Source organism: Panthera onca, chromosome A1, assembly GCF_046562875.1.
Source record: "Panthera onca isolate mPanOnc1 chromosome A1, mPanOnc1 haplotype 2, whole genome shotgun sequence".
In the NCBI taxonomy this organism is placed as follows: Eukaryota; Metazoa; Chordata; class Mammalia; order Carnivora; family Felidae; genus Panthera; species Panthera onca.
In genome coordinates this window covers 216,727,683-216,750,274 of record NC_138339.1, presented here as the reverse complement: position 1 = coordinate 216,750,274, position 22,592 = coordinate 216,727,683, and the positions used below count along the sequence as shown (strand labels likewise).

The window sequence follows — 22,592 nt, the reverse complement described above, 5'->3', positions numbered from 1 at the left end:
AATAAAAGAGAAACCAAAAAAATAGGCTTTTAAATAGAGAGAATTGATGGTTACCACAAGGGGGTGAATGAGAGGATAGGTGAAATAGATGAAAGGCATTAGGAGTATACTTACCGTGGTGGGCAATGAGTAACGTATAGAATTGTTGAATTGTACACCTGATGCTACTGTAACACTGTGTTAATTACGCAGGAATTACAATGGTTTTTTTTTTATGTTTTTAAATGAGCAAGCTGAGCTATTAGTGGAGAGAACGTAAGCCAAATGATATACAAATGTTTGCAGGAAGAACAGTAATAATAGAACACAGAAATCTGTTAATTCCTGGTATCAAGTGATAACTTGGTTGTATGTGTCTATTTCTTATCAGCACCTGAGAATTCTGGGAATCTTTCTCATAGTCCAAAAATCGACTTAAGGACTACCTTCCACATTCTTGAGATAGACTGTTACAAATGGGCCTGTAAAGATTCCCACCTTCCTATGTGCATGACATATGTCATCTGCTCCTCCATTGACCCCGGTTATCCATGTGAGCCGTGGAACATTAGCAAGCAGGATGTCATCTGAGGCTCGATGCAGATTTATACAGTGAGGCTTGTCTTTTTCAAACACTTTCCCTTGAAAGCCAGGCACTATGGCGTAAAGGAGCTAAAATTAGACTACTGAATGGTGACAGGCCATATGGAGAGAAGCCCCAAAGGATGAGAGGCCGTCTTGTACGTTCCAACACCAGTAAGTTCCCAGGTGAATCTGTCATGTGAGTGACCCCAACTATACTGATATGTAGCTCAAGAAAACTTAGCTGAGCCAGTAACCCACGCAATTATGACAACCAACTGCAATTGTTACTAAGCCAGTGGGTTTTTCAAGGTGTTTTTTTTTTTTACACAACAATGGATTATTGAAACACTTACATTAACTTGGATAAACTTCCATAAACAGCTGCTCTATTCAAAGTCAGAAGCAAACATACTAGATTAGAAATTCGAGAAACCTGAATTAAAGTTCTTACTCTATTACTTATTTCTGTAAATAAGGTTTTCTAGGCTCATTTTTTTTTCCTATCAGCACTTCTGTCCTGCCTGCCCTAATAGATCGTCCTCACATGTTCCAAGAGCTCAGTAAATACTTACGTACTAAGTACAAGAATGAGTGAAATGTGTGCCAGTTTGCTAGGACTGCCATAATAAAATACCAGACTTGTGGTTTGAACAACCGCAATTAATTTTCTCACATTGCTGGAGGCTACAAGTCCAAGATCCAGGTGTCAGCAGATTCGGTTTCTCCTGAGGCCTCTGTCCTTGGCTTGCAGAGGACCACCTTCTTCCTATGTGCTTACATTGCCTTTTCTATGTGTGCACACATCTCTGGTGTCTCTCTCTCTTCTTACAAGGACACAAGTCCTACTGGATTAAGTCCCTAATGACCTCAGTAACTTGGTCATCTCTTTGAAGGCCCTATCTGCAAAAACGGTTACATTCTCAAGTAATGAGGGTTGGGACTTCACCATGTGAATTTTGAGAGGGACCCAATTCAGCCCCTAACAATAGTCTAATATAAATGACCTTAGGAACTCTGAATAATTATGCAAACATCCAATTCTGCTATTAAGTTTCCATAAGCAAGAAACAAAGCCCATAATAAAAGACTTGAGAAATGATACAAGGGAACTCGATCCTGAACCACAGGTGATACATAAGTGGTACTGAGTTTGTTAATGTCAGGTAGCAACTACTGATTTCCTGTTTCTGCATGGTCACAGCTTCCTGGGCAAAGAGTGGTGGCAGCCTGGTTAAAGGATGGTAAATGACAAACAAGTCTGAGAAGTCAAAAATAGAGCTGGCTGGAGAAATTTACTAGTTTCTCTTCCCAGGAGCCATTTGTTTACATTCCACAGAGTAACAGACCTAGGCACTTTGGTTGGTCTCTTTAGAAAGGATTTGTTTACATTCCACACGATAAAAGCTACAAAGTATTCTTTCTGTCTGAAAGTGACAAGAGATAGCTGTGCAAGCAGTTCCTCTATAAACTCCAAAATTCCTCATCTTAGACCTCCTCTCCTTAAAACCACTGTGTGTGCAGGAGATAGCTGGCTTTACCATGTGGTTTCTAGAGAGAATGGGTCCCAGGAATGGGCACAGATGTTCTGTAAGTAAATAATTCTCTGTTCTCTATTCCAGAAACCTCATGTTTCCTGTCAAGGTAAAATAAATACACACACACACACACACACACACACACACAGTAGGTAAAAATACTTTAAACAACATTTCTTTAATAGTATATCATCAAATACTAGAGCCTTAACAATTTTCCCCTTTCAGACAGACAAGTCCATCCACTAAAGTGGCTTCATTTTTATTTTTTAATCTTTAGTTTTTAAAAATCTTGGACAGCTTTTTACTGGTCCAGATTTTTAGCTTATCTTTTACAATAAGCACAAGAAATTATATTATCGAGAGGCTTCTGGTTTTGTTGGTGTGAAGGTACTATGAGAACAAGGATCAGGGTTGTTTGTGGGACATCCTATCGACATGTTGCCTGAAATTCACCCCGTTGTCTTTAAACTGGTGCCTAACACTAAAACTTCCGACAAATACGTCCCCGACTCTGGGCTAATAAGACAGACAGCCTACCAATATTCTCATTAATTTTTTTTTTATCTTGTGCAGATTTTAATTAGAAAAAGATAATATCAACTATTATTTTTTTTTAAAGCCTTGACTCCAAGGTGACAGAGTAGTGGTACTTTCAGCTTCTCCTCCAACTGTGAAACTTTTCTGCTCTTTCAAATCTCATGACAAATATGATAGACTCCCTTGCTTCAGCAGCCTCTTATATCCTTTAGCAAATACCTAATAAAAAAATTAATGAAATTAAAGTGCTGCTGAAGTAAATGTATTTAAAGAAAGTATATCCTTACATTTGGCAACAGACTCATTGACCACAGATAAACACCAAGGCAAACTTCTCAGGGATTATCTTCAAATCTGATCCACTTTCTACCTACTAACCATGTGTTTCTAAAACTTCTCTCAGGTTTGACTTTGAGAGGATCTTGGGTTATCTAAACCAATTATCTGTCAAAAATTTACATATTCTCGTAGATGAATGTGCCTCCTAAATAAACAAGTAAAATGGGTTCATGATCTTAGAAATCCACTTATTCTATCAACGACACTCTCTCATTGTTAGAAAATCCTTCTTTATGTTGAACCAAAATTGGGGGGCCTCGGTGGCACAGTCGGTTAAGCTTCCAACTCTTGGTTTCAGCTCAGGTTATGATTTCATGGCTTCGTGGGTTTGAGGCCCCTCAGACTCTGTGCCGACAGCTCCGAGCCTGCTTGGGATGCTCTCCGCCCCTCCCCCACTCATGCGGTCTCTCTCAAAATAAATAAACCTAAAAAAAAATTGAACCAAAATTTACATTTCCAAAAATACATCTATTGATCCTAAGTCTGGCCTATGAATCATAAAAAATTAAGTCCTTTTCCCCCCACTAATTATCTCTTCAGATAATTGAAGGTCATTGCCATGTCTGTTTTAACCTTCTTCTTCAGTTAGTTATTGATTCTAATGTCCCAATCACTGTTCCTTCATGCTCTTTTGGATCAAAGTTTTCTACACTTTGGACTCATCTGACGATGCCTCGACACCTACACCAAGATCAAACTCTACAGCATTAAGTGGGTTTATCTTTCAAATATTACAGACACCTGGCCTTGGGACTTACAAGCTTTTCAGAGCTAAATATATGTAAAAGTGAGTATTGACTCCAAAGTATTAAAGAAAATTTTAAAAACTGAAATAAAATATGTTAGATATCTACAAAACCTATCACTTGCCAGATTGAATTTATGTTCATTACAAAATAATTACATATGCAAACAATGAGTAGGTTTTTCTCACTTGCCAGTAATTTCCAAATACGCACAATTGTAGAGAAATGAGAGCTCGTTATAAATTATTATAGTCAAATCTCTTTAAAAAAAATTTTTTTTATTAGTTTTCTTTTTTTTGAGAGGCAGAGAGAGACAGAGCACAAGTGGGGGAGGGGCAGAGAGAGAGGAAGACACAGAATCTGACGTAGGCTCCTGGCTCTGAGCTGTCAGCACAGAGCCCAAAGTGAGCCCGAACTCAGGAACCGTGAGATCATGACCTGAGCCTAAGTGGAATGCTCAACCCACTGAGCCACCCAGGCGCCCCTAGCCAAATCTCTTTAGAAGTCAATAGCAGATCTCCGGGTGCCTGGGTGGCTCAGTTGTTTGTCAGAAGTAGGCTCAGGTCACAATCTTGCCATTTTTGAGTTCAAGCCCCACGTGGGGCTTTATGCTGACAGCTCAGAACCTGGAGCCCTTTCAGATTCTGTTCCTCCCTGTCTGTGCCCGTCCCCTGCTTGCGCACATTCTCTCAAAATTAAGTAAACATTAAAAATGTTTTTAATTAAAAAATTTAAAAGTCAAAAGCAAATCTCAAAAATCTTCACAAGACATAAACAATTTACATGTATACAATCTTAGTGATATTTGCATTTTGACTTAAAGTCAAGGAATTCGACAGAATTGTAAGAATCTATAAAGGTCTTAAAACTGGCCCTTAAAATTATAAAGGAAAACCTCAGTAAGAATCACCTGAGGGATTTATCTTGCATGCAGTGTTCTGGACCCACTCAGCCCTAAGAGTCCGGTGTTTCAGGGCTGACTTTAATCACAAACTTCCAGGTCCTATCCCTAACTTTTGCTGATTATTTAGTGACCCTTATCTGACTTCTGACCTACAACCTGTTTCCGATCAATTACACTGACATTTATATCCCTCCGCTAGCTGTAAGCACTCAGTCCTCACATTACTGCTCCAGTGCCCCAACTATAGACCAAAAATAAACAAAGAGATTTTAATTTAAATTGTATCCACAATATATACCAATAGAAAAGTGACAAGGCAAATTGTCAAAGTAAAATCTTTCCCAGCAGCCGCAGTACTAAAGTACCATAAATATATATAATATATGTACCATATATATGTATATAAAATACCATATATATATATAATATTTTTTTTCCTTTTTGCTCCATGATTCCAGCTTTAATTGCCTTAGCAGCTGAAACTGCTGCCCTCAGTGCAGAAGTGAAGCTAACCCCTCCAAGGAAGAGGAACAAGTGTCCAAAACCGAAGTGGGGGTTAATTATAGCTCAAACAATTTATCTCTGGAGTCATGGCTACAAGATCCTGAAGTATAGCGTCTCATTTCTTGAGCCACTTAAATAAGCAGGGAATACAAAGATCTTTTTAAAAACTTATACCAAGCCAGGGAACGTTGCCCATTTTTTTTTTCCTAGTGGTAGATTTTGGTTAGTCATTTTTCTAAAAATGATTCTAGCACTTACTATGCCTTAAATGGTCTCCAAGGAACCTGAAATGGTGACGGAGTCTCCTTAAATACAACTGGGGGTATGACATAGAGTCCAAGAATTATGGAGTTCAATAAATATTAGTGAATTTTAATAATATCAAAAATATCCCTATAGGATACACAGCTTATCTGATTTTTATATGATTTTTTACAGGACAAGTTCATCTCTTGTAGAAAATGACACTGCCCTGATACCATTTTCTGAAGACAAACATTTATCATTGTGAAACTTTTTGTTTTTTTTTTTTAAAGCAATTTCTTCTTTCTTAAATTAAAATCAACTTCTTGGAAATCAAATATATCTATTTAAGGCCGTAATGCAAAAAAACAAAACAACCCTTGGGGAGGATTTTTATTATTAGACTTGTCAATGTATCTGTCCTCTGCTAAAAATAAACTAAGCAGAGCGCTAAAAGACAACTTTGGCAAGAGAACATAATTACTGAACATTCAGAATGGAACATTTATAAAAATAAACACTGGACACATGCCTCGGCCCATATAGAAATTGGGCCTGGTTCTGTGTAAAGTTGCCACATTGAACACATCCAACCAATTTTGCTATAGATTTAGCAACCTCCAAAAGAGCTATATACAATGAGTTTTCTTTTTTTTTACAAGCATAAACTAACATGACTAGAAGAAAAAGATGCAATAACAGAATTTTGGTTAGTAACCTGATTTACCCAGTATATGCTCAAAAAGCTCAGAATTCAGCCCTTCCTAGGGTAGAGCTCCAGGGGAAACGCGAAGATTGGTTTAAAAACATATGAGAACCATTAGATTCCTACCTTACATACTCATGCTGCTGAGTTGCTGCCCCTTCTCTGGTACAGAATGCTGGACATTTATCCTCTGGAGAAAATAAAGTACAGATCTCTGCCCTGAGGGGAAAACACACAAATAAAGACAGAGCTACCTCACTGCAAACAAGGGAGGTTATCACACTTGGGCATGGTCAATGCTGAGATCCCCAGGTTGATTCTGACACTTGGCTCCCCAAACAATGGTAGTCCTCCCTGTCAGTCTCCAGGCAAGGGGTTCCAAGAATCTTCATGGGAAATCCACTCAGCCTAACAAGAAATGGCCAAAGATACCAACTTCCACATCTGGGGTTTCCTCAACAGTGAGACCAACCTGAAGTGAAGGGCACCAAAGGAAATCCCACTGAACTTTCCGTCACTTTTGCTAGCCCCTACCCTTCTACGAGCAGACAACCAAAAATCACCAGACACCTCACATATGCCTCTCAGATGGATACCAAAAGACACAAACAGAAGAAAAAAACTTAGACTGTCAAGGGATAAGAAAATTCCAAGGCAAAAGGAAATTCCAAACCATTACTATTAATATCCTCAGAGAGGTAAGAGAAGGATCATATACTTGAAAGAATTCAATCATCCAATAAGAAACATTTAAAGCAGCAGTTTTAAACCTTTTTAGTATAAATATTCCTTACCTATACTTTCAGAAATTGTTGGCCCCCCAAAGCTTTTGTTTTTGTAGGTTATCAGTATGTATCTTATTAGAAGTGAAACCAAATTTAAAAATATGTATTCCACATCACCAAATATTATGTAGGATATTTAACTAAAAACAAAAGTAATGCATTTTTATGAAAAAATATTTTACAAAACAAAAAATCATCAGTGACAATCCTTACTTTGCTTTAGATTTTTTCAATTCTCTTTAATGTCTAGCTTAATAAAAGACAGCTGGATTCTCACATCTGTTTCCACATTCCATCTGTTACAGATCATCCAATATTCACTTAAATAATTTTAGAAAAAGAAAACAAAGGATATCATTATAGAAATGATTCAACAGAGTTTGTCAGAACTAAGGACATGAGTTCCAGATTGAAAAATTCCATCAAATGTCTAAGTCACAGAATAAAACTAGACACACTAGTCTACGTCATTGTAGACATTTCAGAATCTGAGCTGAAGATCATACAAGTCTCCAGAGAGAAAAAGATTAAGTCAAACATGAAGGATCAGGAAATAGAAAAACCTCAAATTTCTCAATGGCAATTCTGGAATCTAAAAGAAAATGGAACATCTCCAAAATACTGAAAGATAATTATTTATAACCAAACTGCCATCAAGTTTAAGGACAGAAGAGAGACATTTATAGCAACACAAGATCCCAGAATGTTTTTCTTCATACACTATTTCCAGAAAAGTACCAGAAAATGTCTTCCTATAAAACAAGTCCTTAAACCACATATTAAAAACAAAGGGACACAAGAAACAGAAGACACGGGAGCCTGGGTGGCTCAGTTTGTTGAACACGCAACTTTGGCTCAGGTTATGATCTTGAGGTTCATGAGTTCAAGCCCTACATCAGTGTATAGCCTGTTTGGGATTGTCGCTCTCCCTCTTTCTCTGCCTCTCCCCTGCTCGCTCTCACTCTCTCTTTCTCAAAATAAATAATAAACTTAAATAATAATTTTAAAAAACAAACAGAAGATTCCCAAGGTAACACATCTGTGACACAGGTATAGAAAGCAAACAGCCCGAAGGAAACAGATCAGAAATCATCAAGAGAGACTTCTATAAATAGATAAACCTGTGTGTACAGAGAATATATTTAGACAACTGTTACAAAGTATGTGATTAATATCACAAATATAGAAAGATAAGCAAACATGCCTAATTACTAATGCCAGGAAAGACCAAAAGTTGTACGTGAAGGAAATATGATCATAGCTTACTAACTTAGCTCTAAATAACACGTCCATAGTTAATGTAAGATTTAACAGAAGTTACATTCTAGTTATATTGACTCAACAGAGTAGGGAAAGGCAAGTATGCCTATCAAGGTAAAAAGGGAAAAATTTGGTAGTTCCTGATCTTCCAAGTGTCAATCAGTAGAAAATATTAAAAATTGATGTAAGAAGAAAAGTAGTGGGACACCTGAGTGGCTCAGTTAAGTGTTAACTCATAGTGTGTGACTCCTGATTTTGGCTCAGGTTGTGATCTCACAAACCCTTAGATGATGTCCTATTTGGAGCTCCGCACTGATAGGGGGGACACTGCTTGGGATCCCCTGTCTACCTCTTTTTCTCTGCCCCTCCCCGGCCCGCTCATTCTCCCTCAAAATAATAAACAAACTTGAAAAAAGAAAAAAAAGTAGTAATACACACATATTATATATAGACATGGAAGTAAACTGCAAAACCTTAGGAAAAAATATTCTAAGAGGGTACCTCTGTAGAAAAGGAAAGAAGGTTACTTTGCATCCTACCAATCTTGCATAGTTATTTGACTCTTTCATTGTATAAACAGGATGAAACACAACATTTTTAACATCATACAAGCTTCAAAAAGCAAAATAAAATGCATTTAAAAAAAGCAGCCTTTGGGGGAAATCAAGGTAACACTATAGCCCAGTTTTGGTTAGGTCTTAAACATTTGAGTTTTTGAGGAGAGTGAACACATATACCACAAATTGAAGCTAATGTCCTTAAACATTATATCTTTGCTAAATTCCATTACCCCATGTGAATTGCAACAATGAAAATTCGCCAGGCAATATAATCATAGGAACCTAAAAATTTTGATAATTATTTTCTAAGCTAACAATAAAATTCGAGAAGGAATCCTGTCATTACTGCTTTATAAAGGCTTGTTTCCTTAGTATGATTGTTTCAAAGATCGAATACATATTAAAGCTAAAAGCTAGTCTCATACGCAACCTTACTAAAGATAAAACCAAGGAAAAATTTTATTGCATCTGATATAGATTATGGTATTATCTCACTCTTAGGTATTTTGGTTTCCCTTCCACTATTGGCCACATACTAAGATCTCAATAGATCCTAATATTAACAATGATACACTTGAAGGCAATTCTGCTAAAAACCATATGTCAGTCTTTGTTCCAAATCATCTTTGTTCCAAATACTTTGTTAGGCGGTCCAGAAAAAGGGGTTGTGTACCCTAAAAAGCCTAGACTCATGCTTGGACTATTTCTCTGGTTAGTCCTAAGTTCATAAGCAACTGGTTTCATTCTTCTCATTAAATTTCAGCATGCCCTACTTGCTGTCAATCATCCAAGTTACCCTGGAACAGAACTAGAGTAGCTCACTCCCTGGGAAGAAACAGACATCACACTTTCCAAGCGCGGCAGTGGGATAGGCTTCCCTGAGTTTGAAAGACATTCCTTTAGTTCATACACTCACAGACAAGTGCTTTGAAGGAAACTCTCTCTGAAGCTGTACTAAAATGGAAATGGAGGGAGTCTAAGAAGCCATACACAAGGAGGTTCTGTGATTCACTACTGTTTTATGTCAATGGGAATGAGACATGATGGGTCCTCAGCCACAAGGATAGAGAATGATGAAGAGCAGGAAAAGGCCCATTCATGGTGGGACAGGGCCTCAGGAACCACTATGGTGAAAAGTGAAGAAGCAACAAGAAAAACAGCAAACAGGGGCACCTGGGCAGCTTGGTCACTTAAGCATCTGACTTTGGCTCAGGTCATGATCTCCAGGTTTGTGAGTTCGAACCCCGCATTGGGCTCTGTGCTGACAGCTCAAAGCCTGAAGCCTGCTTTGGATTCTGTCTCTCTATCAAAACTAAATAAAATTACAGAAAAAGAAAACATGGGATTGAAATCAAAGACCTAAGTTGAAATATCAGATCTAATCCTTTCTAGCTGTCTTGTCTAAATTACTTGTCCAGCAAGTAATTTATCCTTTTAAGTTCAGTTCTTGTTAGTGAAGTTACAAAGTTAATACCTGTTTTTAATTTAATATAATTTATATAAAGCTCGAAAGCAGTAGGCTCTGTGTATTGTTGTAGTAGTATTAAGGCACAGCTATCTCAGGTCAGGTTAATTTCAGTTATGATGCACAAAGTGCTCTCTCTTGATTTGAAGCACACCAAGTCTCAATGGCAGCATTTAAAATTCTGGTGTCATGTAGGAGGGCTGGTCACTAGATCAATTAATATTGATGTAGTAGCCCGGACAGGACACCAAGGTCTGGGAAGAAGTTAGACACAATACTACTTCTCAACTCCCCTGGTTTCCATAAAGACAGATGACAGGCATAATAATAGCACCCCTAAAGAGATCGACATCCTCATGCCTGACACCTAGCAAATATTATATGTGACTTGACAGTTATGATTAAGGATCATGAAATGGGGCAAGTATCCTGGAAGGTATCCATTGGTGGGCTAACGTCATCACAAGTGTTTTGTTTTGTTTTAATATATAAATTTTATTGTCAAATTGGTTTCCATACAACACCCAGTGCTCATCCCAAAAGGACAAGTGTTTTTTAAAGGCAGGAGGGTCAGGGTCAGAGACACGACAAGGGAAGCAGAAATTGAAGTGATGCCATTACAGGAAGGGAGCCATTAGCCCAGCAATGTGGGCAGCCATCACAAGCTGGAAAATTCTCTGCGAGAGCCTCAAGAATGCACCCTGCGGACTTCTTGATGTTAGCCCAGGAGACCCACTTTCAGATTTTCGACCCCCAACATTCTAAGGTACTTGTGTTGTCTGAGGTCACTAAGCTTATCACAATTTGTCACAGCAGCAATAGGAATACAGACTTTCCCGTAACACCCCTGGCCTGTCCCCACTCCTTACTCTTCTCCCTAGAGTTTCACTGAGAAGCCATATAGTTAACTCAGCCTCTCCTTACTCCCTTCCTCCTAGGGGCAGCCCTTGCAGGAAGCATATACCTCCCTGTGGTTCTCCAGGCCATTGCTTCTACAGGCACCAACCCCTGTGCAGGGTGGGTGGAAGGTGTGCGGTCTTTCAGTGCTGCCTATGTTTGGATGAGTATCCAGTTCTGGAGGTTGGTATAGGGAACCCACCACAGAAGCAAATGTAAGCCATATCCTCTGATCCAGCTATAATCACTAATAAAGCTAATGGATTCACCCCCACACGTCTGCTTTACTTCTCACATGATTCAGAACTCAGGTGGACAAAGGGAAAGAACCCCGTTTCAAGCAGTGAGATTCTCAAAAGTTATGCATGATGCTAACGTAGAGATTCAATTCTTAGGAGAGGAAATGAGGACAGAAAGGTAGCCCTTTTATTCAGACAATATAGAAGGCTGAGATTGATACATTTAAGAGTCAACATGGAAGACAGACTGCTATCCTCAAGGTATCCTTTTACAAGTAAGGATTCTAAATCCTTAATCTATCTGCACCTAAATCCACCTGCACCTCAGACGTAGGTGGAGGTGATCAGTGGGTCTGGCTTTCGAACATTAGACAAAGCAAGACTACAGCTGGCATTCTGGACACACAGCTCAGAAAAAACCTCAAGAGCTAGCCTAAAATGTATCCACGGTCTTTTTTTCAAATAGGCAAATATCATACTGCAAGAATGTGAGTTGGCATTTTCAGTTTTGCAAAGAAGGAAAGTCAATCACCCTCAAATTTCTCAACCAATTTCACAAGATGGTGCTCTGATGACTCCATCATGAGAATTCTCTTTGAGGCTACAAAGAGAACTTGCAGACAAACACACGTATGAAGCAGTTCTTTGGGGTCTAATTATTGCTGATTTTGTTAGAGCAAATATATGAAATTCCATTCCACTCTCAAATAACATGGAGATACTCATCAACCTCGTGATAGGCATAAAGCAAACAAACATTTATTTTTATTTTTTTCAGTCAGAATAACATATTGATAAGACCATTAAGAGACATATTGATTGAAATTATCAATCATTTCACCAAGTTAGGAAAGCACTTCCCAGCTGTGGATTGATCCCTGAAGAGGCTGGCTCTAATGATCTCCATCATTATCGCAGCTAGGAACAGCCCATGGGGAGCCTCAGCCCCCAGGGTAAGAATTTACAGCCCAAATGAAATTTCATTACTCAATAAAGTAGAAAGCAACTAAGTCTAAGATCATCGCTCCTTCCTTCTCTTCTTTGTTCATTCAGTTTTTAGAACCCTAACTTAGTGCATTCCAGAGAACAACTCAACGAAATCAGTTCCTCTCTGAAGAGTAATTTGGAGTGTGTGGTTAACTGGGTGAAATGCAGACCATACAGAAAACTAAGTGGATAGAGAAGGTGGGCGTATAGCTAAGAGCAAGAGATCCGCCTTGGAAAGTGGCAACACAGAAGAAATGGGAGGAATAAACTCCTTCTCTGTTTCTCTGTAAAAAAGAGAAAAAGATTTTGTAAGCAATTAGTTTTGAAGAAGTATTTCAGTAGTTAGGCTCCATGGCATCTGAACAGAGCACTGTTATGTGCACAGACTGACTTGAGTTACTCAAGAGTAAGTCACATTATAATGAGGGCTTTTGTTATAAGCAAATTCCCATTTTTAGACAGTAGGAAAGAAGCTTAGTACATGTTAAGTCACCAGCTTTGAAATTAATTGGAATAATGTAGTCTTTAAGGAAATGATATATGGTCAAGGAGGTTTTTTATCTGTTCATTTAAGTCCATGGGAAATGAGACCCTGGGAGGGATCCTTTCCAACCAGGGTCATGTTGGTGGACATTAGATAGAAGAATGTTCATGATATCAAGTTCTATCACAGGAAAGTATGAGAAATTTAAATATATATTATCTACAAAATGTACAGTCCCCTTTTTAATTTCATCTACCTTAGTACTTTGGTTTATTCAACATACATTTATTGAGCACCTACTATATGCCAGGCTGAGAGGCTCAGAAATACATTAAAATACAAAGACCTTGCCTTTAAGACACTTGATATGTGTAAGACAAACATGTAGAACAGAGGGAAGAGTATCTGTGCTAGTTACTCTTGGCCTTGAGGCACGCTAGTCACTATTCCAAGTGTCATCCTGGTTTGTCAACTGCTAGTTACTGGTCTGCAAGGAATTCAACACAAAGTGAGACTATACCTTCAGAAAATTTTATGTAAGGTTGAAATTACTGCCATATCTAAGCATATGATCACTTTTCTAGTAATTCATTTATTTTGTATGTTACATAACTTCAGACCATAACATATTTGTAATTAAAATACATATATATGTGAATATGTATATGTATGTACATGTGTGTATGTGTATATATATACATACATGTACATATAACCAGTCCTTAAGCACAGAGCTTTTGAGAAACACTACTTAACATTTTAGAGAGTTCATATCAGAACTAAGTTAATCTGTGCAAATAGCATCACTTTAGAATCCTTTCCCACCCCACCCTCACAATTCACTCCAAAAGATTAGGTAAATGTTCTTATAACAACTCATTGAAAAGTCCAGAAATATGCCTAAAAACTTTCTTTTAGCTTATAGCCTGGGAGCATGCTAGCTATCTAGGATCCTTAAACAAGCTTTATTTGTCCTGCTCAGTATCTTTAAATTTTTTATCCCCCTGTTGAAAATTTACAAAATTTCAAAAACAAATCTAGATAATTGTCTTTTCTTAGAAAACAAGAAAATGTGGGAACACAGGCCTATAGCCCACAGGATTGTGATCCAAAGAAATGGAACCCAGGGGCACTTCGGTGGCTCAGTCAGTTTAGCATCCAGGTTTGGCACAGCTCATGATTTCATGGTTCATGAATTTGAGCCCTGCATCTGTGCTGACATCTCAGAGCCTGGAGCCTGCTTTGGATTCTGTGTCTCCCTCTCTCTCTGCCCCTTCCCCGTTTGTACTCCGTTTCTTCGTTTCTTTGTTTCTTTCTTTCTTTCTTTCTTTCTTTCTTTCTTTCTTTCTTTCTTTCTCTTTCTTTCTTTCTCTCTCTCTCTCTCTCTCTCTCTCTCTCAAAAATAAACGTTAAAAAAGAAAGAAAGAAATGGTACCCAAATCTCTCCTTTGAGTTGCATACTTGTCCTCTGTACACATTTGAATTTAGCACATTTACTTTTCTTCATTTCCTTGGTCTCTTTGGGGATGTCAGTACATCCCAGCTCATCCCCTATAGCTACCTTGCCTATAACTTTTTGCAGCCCAAATAGGAAACTAGGGACCCCTGTGGTAAATAAAATATGGACAGGTTGTAATTTTCAAAAGCAGAATACTAGTTTTGGTTCAAGAAATTCTGAGGTGATGGGGAAAATGAGAGGTTTTCCAAATACCACTCATTAGAGATAATCCCTAAAAAGTTGGATGGTAAAAACCATACACTCCTGGAGTGTAACAGGGAAGAAATTTTGTCTATCAAACTGAACTCCTAGAAGAAAAACTTGAGAAACTATCCTTTTCCTCATAGCATCTCCTAATTTCATGAAGATTTATTCACTAAACAAATGTTTATGTAGTACTTGCTATGTAGCAATCCTATACACCATGGATTCAGTTGTGGACAAAATTAAGTCCCCACCGTTACGGAACTTACATTCAATCAAGAGACAGAGACAATAAACACCCCCCAAAAAAGTATGAATAAGTAATATAATTTCAGACAGAAATTATGGTGAAGAAAATAAAACAGGACAACGGAATATGACATGACTGGGTATTTGTATCAGGGAGAAGTGGTCCTCTATTGTGGTTGGCAAAGGACTCAAAAAAGATGACGTTTTATTATAAGACAGAAATTAGGAGAAGACACCCACATAGACATTTTGTGGGACATAAAAAGTCACAGAAAAGAAGGAAATGGGGAACTGGCAAGGACATATTTAAGGTGGTCAGCCAGACTGATGAAATGAAGAAAAACAGAGATGGTCGACTCAGGCACCTACAGGTAGTCTGGTACACAACCTCAAGAAGAGAACTGACAAAGAGATTTCCAGACTAAGGAAAGAGCACACAGGGCCTGAAATAGGAGCGAGTTTGAAATGTCACGGAACTTATAAAGGTTTCCACATGTTTCTTATTCTTCTTTGGAGGACTTTTTCTAAATTTCCCCAGGATTCTCAGCAAACCACTACTGATAGGACAAACTATCATCTACTGACTTTAGCTTAGTCCTTATTATTTCTGCCCTGTTTTCACCTTTGCTTCTTCTCCATGCCACTCCCCAGTACCTGGTAACATCCCTATCAGCACCATCATCACTAGGACCAGTTTGAATTTACTGCCAAGTAATGACAGTGAGTCAGGTATGTGACATCCAGGCACAAAATGGGAGTGGTATTTGAAGATTTGTCCTAATTCTATTGTGCACATTTTAATAACCCATGTCTTAAAGGCCCCTGGTGAATTTCAATGGTACAGGAAAACTTTTGAAAATTATGTGATGGTAGTTTTTTTTCTCGGGACAGTAGAGGCCGTGTAGCGTCGCCGTTACTCTGAGGAGAGAACAGTCGATAGAGGGGTGCAAAAATGCAGAGCAATAAAACCTTTAACTTGGAGAAGCAAAACCATACTCCAAGGAAGCATCATCAGCAGCACCACCAGCAGCACCACCACCAATACCTGCAAATGGGCAACAAGCCAGCAGCCAAAATGAAGTCTTGACTATTGACCTGAAGAATTTTAGGAAACCAGGAGAGAAGACCTTCACCCAACGTAGCCCACTCTTTGTGGGAAATCTTCCTCCTGACATCACTGAGGAGGAGATGAGGAAACTATTTGAGAAATATGGGAAGGCAGGCGAAGTCTTCATTCATAAGGATAAGGGCTTTGGCTTTATCCACTTGGAAACACGAACCCTAGCAGAGATTGCCAAAGTGAGCTGGACAACCTGCCACTTCGTGGAAAGCAGCTGCGTGTGTGCTTTGCCTGCCATAGTGCATCGCTCACGGTCTGAAACCTTCCTCAGTATGTTTCTAACGAACTGCTGGAGGAAGCTTTTTCTGTGTTTGGCCAAGTGGAAAGGGCTGTAGTCATCGTGGATGATAGAGGAAGGCCCTCAGGAAAAGGCATTGTTGAATTCTCAGGGAAGCCAGCTGCTCGCAAAGCTCTGGACAGGTGCAGTGAAGACTCCTTCCTATTAACCACATTTCCTCGGCCTGTGACTGTGGAGCCCATGGACCAGTTGGATGATGAAGAGGGACTTCCAGAGAAGCTGGTTATAAAGAACCAGCAATTTCATAAGGAGCGAGAACAGCCACCCAGATTTGCACAGCCTGGCTCCTTTGAGTATGCCATGCGCTGGAAGGCACTCATTGAGATGGAGAAGCAGCAGCAGGACCAAGTGGACCGCAACATCAAGGAAGCTCGTGAGAAGCTGGAGATGGAGATGGAGATGGAGGCTGCTCGCCATGAGCACCAAGTCATGTTAATGAGACATGATTTGATGAGGCATCAAGAAGAAGTCCGGAGGATGGAAGAGCTGCACAACCAAGAAGTGCAAAAACGAAAGCAACTGGAGCTCAGGCAGGAGGAAGAGCGCAGGCGCCATGAAGAAGAGATGCGGCAGCAACAGGAAGAAATGATGCGGTGACAGCAGGAAGAATTCAAGGGAACATTCCCTGATGCGAGAGAACAGGAGATACGGATGGGCCAGATGGCCATGGGAGGTGCTATGGGCATAAACAACAGAGTCGCCATGCCCCCTGCTCCAGTGCCAGCTGGTACCCCAGCTCCTCCAGGACCTGCCACTATGATGCCAGATGGAACCTTGGGATTGACCCCACCAACAAATGAATGCTTTGGCCAGGCTGCTACCATGGAAGGAATTGGGGCCATTGGTGGAACCCCTCCTGCGTTCAACCGTGCAGCTCCTAGAGCTGAATTTGCTCCAAACAAACATCGCCGACACTAATAAAAATTTCAGTGTCTAGTTTCCCAAAAACCCTTAAAAGAAAGACCCTTTTTGGATGAGCCAGAATTTTGCCCTGGAAAAAGTGTTAGGGATTCCTCCCAATAGTTAGGTCTTCATTGCCTGTACTACTCTAAGGGAGTATGCTGGAGGCTGAGGGCAAGGGAGGGGCGATAAAATTTAATAAATCAAAAAAAAAAAAAAAAGGAAAATTATGTGATGGGAAATAAAACTTATTCAACAATTGGACATTTGAAATCTTTACCACATGGACCAGAATAGATTTAGGACCTGGAGAGGTACTTTAAAAGCCAAGTATCATCACCAGTTCCAAGAACAACCACACTGTATACTATACAATATCTAAAAAAAGGAAGCTATCTAGTACAAAATAAAAATCACTTTGATTATGTTTATCATATTGTAACATGTAATCAAATCAATAAAATTAGCACCCCCCCCCACTCCCAAGTAAATGATATGGGATAAAAGGTTTCAGAAGTGAAACTAAAAGGAAAACGAACCATTCCAAGAATACTAAATTATATAATTCATTTTTAGAAGATTAAAAATAAAAAGATACTTAATAACTTCCTTCAGTGAAAGGAATTATTTATGTTGGTACAAGGAGTATAATTGAAAAGGAGGTATAAGAACAAGAAAACTGAATACTAGTGTGAAAATCCGCAGATGGTGAGAGATATAGATTATCTCATTGTTCTTGTTCAATATTTATTAAGCATCCTGTTTTCCAAATGCTGTCACTTATGAAATTCCAAGTATATATACCTTAGTGAAGGAAGATGTAGGGTTTATAGACTCAAAAAACACAACTAAAACGTTAGAACTTTTGAAGTTTGTCCTTGAATGAACTTCCCACCTCTGTTTTAACTCTGCTTTCCAATACTATTCAACCACCAGTTTTGGGGATGCGACTGGGGATGAGGCAGTGGGTTACACGCAAAGGTATAATTCAAACTCTGGCCTTCTTTCCAGGATGTCAACTCAAATTACCTACCTTCCATACAAACCCATCAAAATTCTTAATCCTATCTAGAAAGCAACAATTGGACTCAAGTTTCACATCACACTGGAAATGACTAATGATGAATTTGAAAAAAATACATATTATGTATCATATTATTTACACGTAATTTCATAGAAACAAGACAGGTAGCACATAGACTGCAATACAGTGTTAATACGAATAGATGGGATACACATATACCTTTCTGTTAAAAAAGCAAAACAACAACAACAAAAAAAACACAACCTCTCTGGGTGGCTTCCCAGGCTCACCAGGGCCAAAGGCATCAAGTTGTCCGGCAGCCCACTGCGTGGGGGCCCCAGCGGATGTTTGATTCAGTGATACAAGCTCTCACTGCCCATATTCCTGGGAACTTACACAACATTCTATCTGTGCCTACAGTTTTCCCAGAATGAGTAAGGATGAAGTATGTATGAATCAGGCCAGAAGCTGTGGGTCATTAACATCTTCACCTCGCAGGCTTCAACTAATTATTCGAGGAAATTGGTTGTATAAAAACCCTACCTCCCTCCTCCTCAAGTTAGTGAATTCTGACAAGTGTATTTTGTGTGTTTCCTGGGGTTTCCTTGATGGATTAGCTTCTAGTCTCCTACCATCATTGCCGGCATCATGATGTACTCCCTATTGACTGATTTATCTCCTCTGTGTCAATTCTTCACTCCCTTACCAGTGTTCCCTACATCTATCTCCCAAACAAACTCTTTGCACACAGATTTTTGCCTCATTATGTTTTTGAATGAGCCAAATTAAGATACTCTTTATGAACTTATTTGCATATAAGATGAGCTTGTTTATCCAAATAGATTTTCTCTATACCGGTAGCTAAGGGGCAATTGTAACTGAGAGGGCTGTCCTATGCACTTTGCCTACATCAGCACCTCTTTTTCTCCTACTCATTTTTCAAGCCATCCCATGTTCCTACCTTGCCCACAAGCATGCTCTTTTTCCCAACCCCACTTATCTCTTCCACATGTGGGATCGTGTCTCACTTATTGCTTCAGCCACACACCTAACACTCATCTCCAACGTGATAGGACCTCAGGTGACTTAACATGTGGAAAGGATGTCCATGTAAATTCCCTTGTGTTATGATACGTCTCATCGCTCCTTCTTCAAGGCCAAGGTTTCCTTAAGGGGCGAGATGATAAGGATTAGATTAAGTCTTCAAAATATCCTCACTCCTTTGGGCACCTGAGATCTGGACTCTGACTTGGCCTCAGTTACGCCTGAGCTCTTATCCAAAATTACTTCTGGCTCATCAGTGATTTGTGAAGTATGGATATTATCCCTTCACTTGATCTTAAAAACAGCACCTAATTTTTAAATCTTTATTTCTCAAAAGACTAATCATCTGCCATCATTCAAGTCTAAACTCTTCTGTCCACCTGTCTTTCAGGAAAATACCTACTGAACACCCAACTACAGACTTCAACTGATTCCCTGAACAGCTTGGTTTCACAGGCTGCAGTTGGATATAATTTTCCTGATGCTGAGATTAACTTCCTTCTATTTCTGAGCAATGAGGTCATCATCACCCCCAGCATTGTCAACAAAGATGATGATTTCCACAGACGAAAAAGTTCATAGTGAGTGTATTCCCATGCGTGTCTTTTTAAAAGTATCTTTTAGCTTTATTGTGCTATCCTTGATTCTATTTTGGTTTAAAGGCATTTATAGTATCCTAAACCATAATGAACATCCCTATGGCAGAAATAAAATCCATGTTATAGCTTTCTTTTGAGAGGTGAACATCTTAGCTTTTAAGTTACTTTCTCCCATAAAGCAAAGTCTACAGCAGAGATGAACTCCTTTGTGATCTTTCTGGTCACCTTCCCAAACTTCTAACAATTTACGAGTATCTTCCATGTCAATTTCTTGCCAAGATTTTCCAAATTTCAAATATTGAACAATGCAAAATCAGCCCTGTGTTTAGACTAGCAGTACTAATCCTACAATGCTGCATCTTCAACTTGCAATCCACTGGTCTCCAGAGAGATCAACGCTCATACTGCAAGTTACCTACTTTTTCGCAACATAAAGTGGCATGCAATTTCCCAGTAGTAAAATCTTGAAGGCTTGCTTTCTAGTCACGTGGATCTAAGACAGCTGTGTTTTCCATGAATTCTTTGCTGCATATTACACACGCCACAGAAACTGGTATCCTTTTCCCATGCTGTTGTTGCTCCAGAAAGTTGTCAATCTGTTTCTGAAGCTGCTCTGATGAAACATCGTGCAGCAAAACGCAGTTGTCTTTTTCTTTCCAAAGAACAGGTGGGGTTGATTCTCATTGCACTACAGGACTCAGTGATAAACCTCTTTGCTTGGGTGGGGGTGGGGAAGGGGAGGTTCTCTCTCAATTCTGTCTCCATTCTAAGCACAATTCCCAGCTCCTGGTTTGATGGCTTTCCGATTCAGTTTTCTTGTCTTGCCCCACAACATCCCTAAATTGATACGCTTTTCCCCTTCAAATTTCAATTGTCTTGCGATTTCTCCGCAGTGAGCTTGCTGTACAGCTCCTTCACTGACACAAGATACGAAAGAGCATTCAGGAAGAAAAATTAAGGGCTTAGCAAGCATTCCAGTTTGGCTTTCTAAATGAACACTTTTTATATCCTTTGAAAAAAATATCGGGGGACCCTACAAAATACAGTTTTGTCAACTCTAAGTTACAGGTGTGGAGTTCGTATGAGGGACGGTACAAGAGTGGTCGAGAGCCACTCCTCCTTGCTGGAGGTCCTGGCCCCACCATTTACCACCTACTCAATAGTTGCTATTTGTGACCCTGCAGACGTTTCTTATCCTGCTTCCGTTTCCTCATCTGTACAATGAGCAAAAATAGTACTTAATAGGCTAGTGGTAAGGATTAAAAGGGAAAAAAATACATATTGATAATTGCTTACCTTGTCATAAATGTTACTAGCTATTTTTATTGGTCAGTCTAGTGCCAAGTCTATTATAAAGGAGAATGTTTACTTTCAGGAGGTATCTGCATGTCATTTTTGGTCATTGGGCTCTGAAGGTAGCCTCTATCTTTTCACCACCTCTATGAATTACTCCCCCAAATCTCACAGTCTTTCTTCATATGCCGACCAGATGTTTCATTTGCTGAGTCCCTTCTCTATCTCATGTCACTGTTGGCATGCTTTTTGGGTATGTGGAGCTGCACTGAACAACTGTGTTGAGGCACCAAGTGGCTCAATAGGTAACACCTGTCTCCCTCACAGAGGTTCAGGACCAACTGAAAAATTCAGTATCATTAGACAAGTAGAACACCACACTTATTATAAGGAAAAGATTAGGGGAGGTGGCTTGTATCTACAGGGAGCTAAGTTTCCTTCTATTAAATCCCTCAAACATACAGACTTCCCCTTCCAAGTTGTGACTGTAAGCTTCCCAACCTTTACAACAAAACTGACCAGAAAGGTAAGAGCAGACGTGCTCTGTGGGCACATTTGCTCCCAAAGGGGGATAAAGGAGGAATGAAAACGTTTACGTCCAGGTTCTCCTTGCCAAATCCCCACTGAGACTGTCACATCTCTAGAGAACTTGCATGAGGAAGTAGAAGCAGGCAAAGACTGATATCCCACTGGTGCTGCATCTACCCTGGAAGAAACATCAGGAGTGAAAAGCAGCACTCCTCTCCAAACAGGCTGGAAGCTATTACAGTGTAAGACTGGCCAGTAGTCCTATCAAAGGAGAAACCAAACTGCAAGCTCATAGTCCTATCATCAGAGCCTTGCCTTCCTCCTGTTTCCTGCCCTGAATTTGATAGAGGAAAAAAAAAAAATTGAAAAAACAAATTATCCGACAAGCCCACATTTGAGTTTTAAATAACTCCGTTTTTCCTCAATTTGATAGGTCTATTATAATCCCTGACATTCTAAGAAGCCCCAGTGCTTCTTAGAGCCAGTGCTACAAGAAGGTGTTTTTTGGTGCCACAGATGTACAACACGTTATGATAGTACAGATAGGCATTACCCACAACCATCTTTCCCTTTCCATCACAGACTCACCAAAATGAGATGACACATGACACTGATCACAGCGTGACACAGCATTGTTTCTGACATACCCTTAAGCACAGTGACCCTAGAATTTGTTAAGAAAAAAAAACGTGGTAGGCAGGGAAAGTTGTCAATTATGATTTCATGGTTGTGCTTCATTTCTTCGGAAAAGGGCACAATATTTTAAAGGTCAAATCTCCTATTTGCCCTTTTGTCTTGCTTGATTCCTGTAGTAACTGCTCGGCCTTGTCTGGGATCCTGGCAGAGGATTTCAGAGGTTCTCCCTTAACACAACACGCCCTAGCAAGCTCATCAACCTTGTAACCAAGCTGTTCTTTTTTTTTTTTTTATCTCGCAGCCACTCTATTTTCTCCATTTTGTGGGTGTTGTGCTAGATTTCAGAAATAAGCCCAAGTAGAAGTAAGAACTAAATTATTCCCTTTAACTTACAAAGGTAGCATCTTCCGACACAAACACAGACCTTCCTTGATGCCCAAA

At 39.4% G+C, this 22,592-nt stretch overlaps 1 pseudogene; it reads left to right on the top strand.

Moving 5' to 3' along the window:
• Positions 1-15,588: 15,588 nt before the first annotated feature.
• LOC132682081 (non-POU domain-containing octamer-binding protein pseudogene) lies at positions 15,589-17,159 on the top strand (annotated as a pseudogene).
• Positions 17,160-22,592: the final 5,433 nt, after the last annotated feature.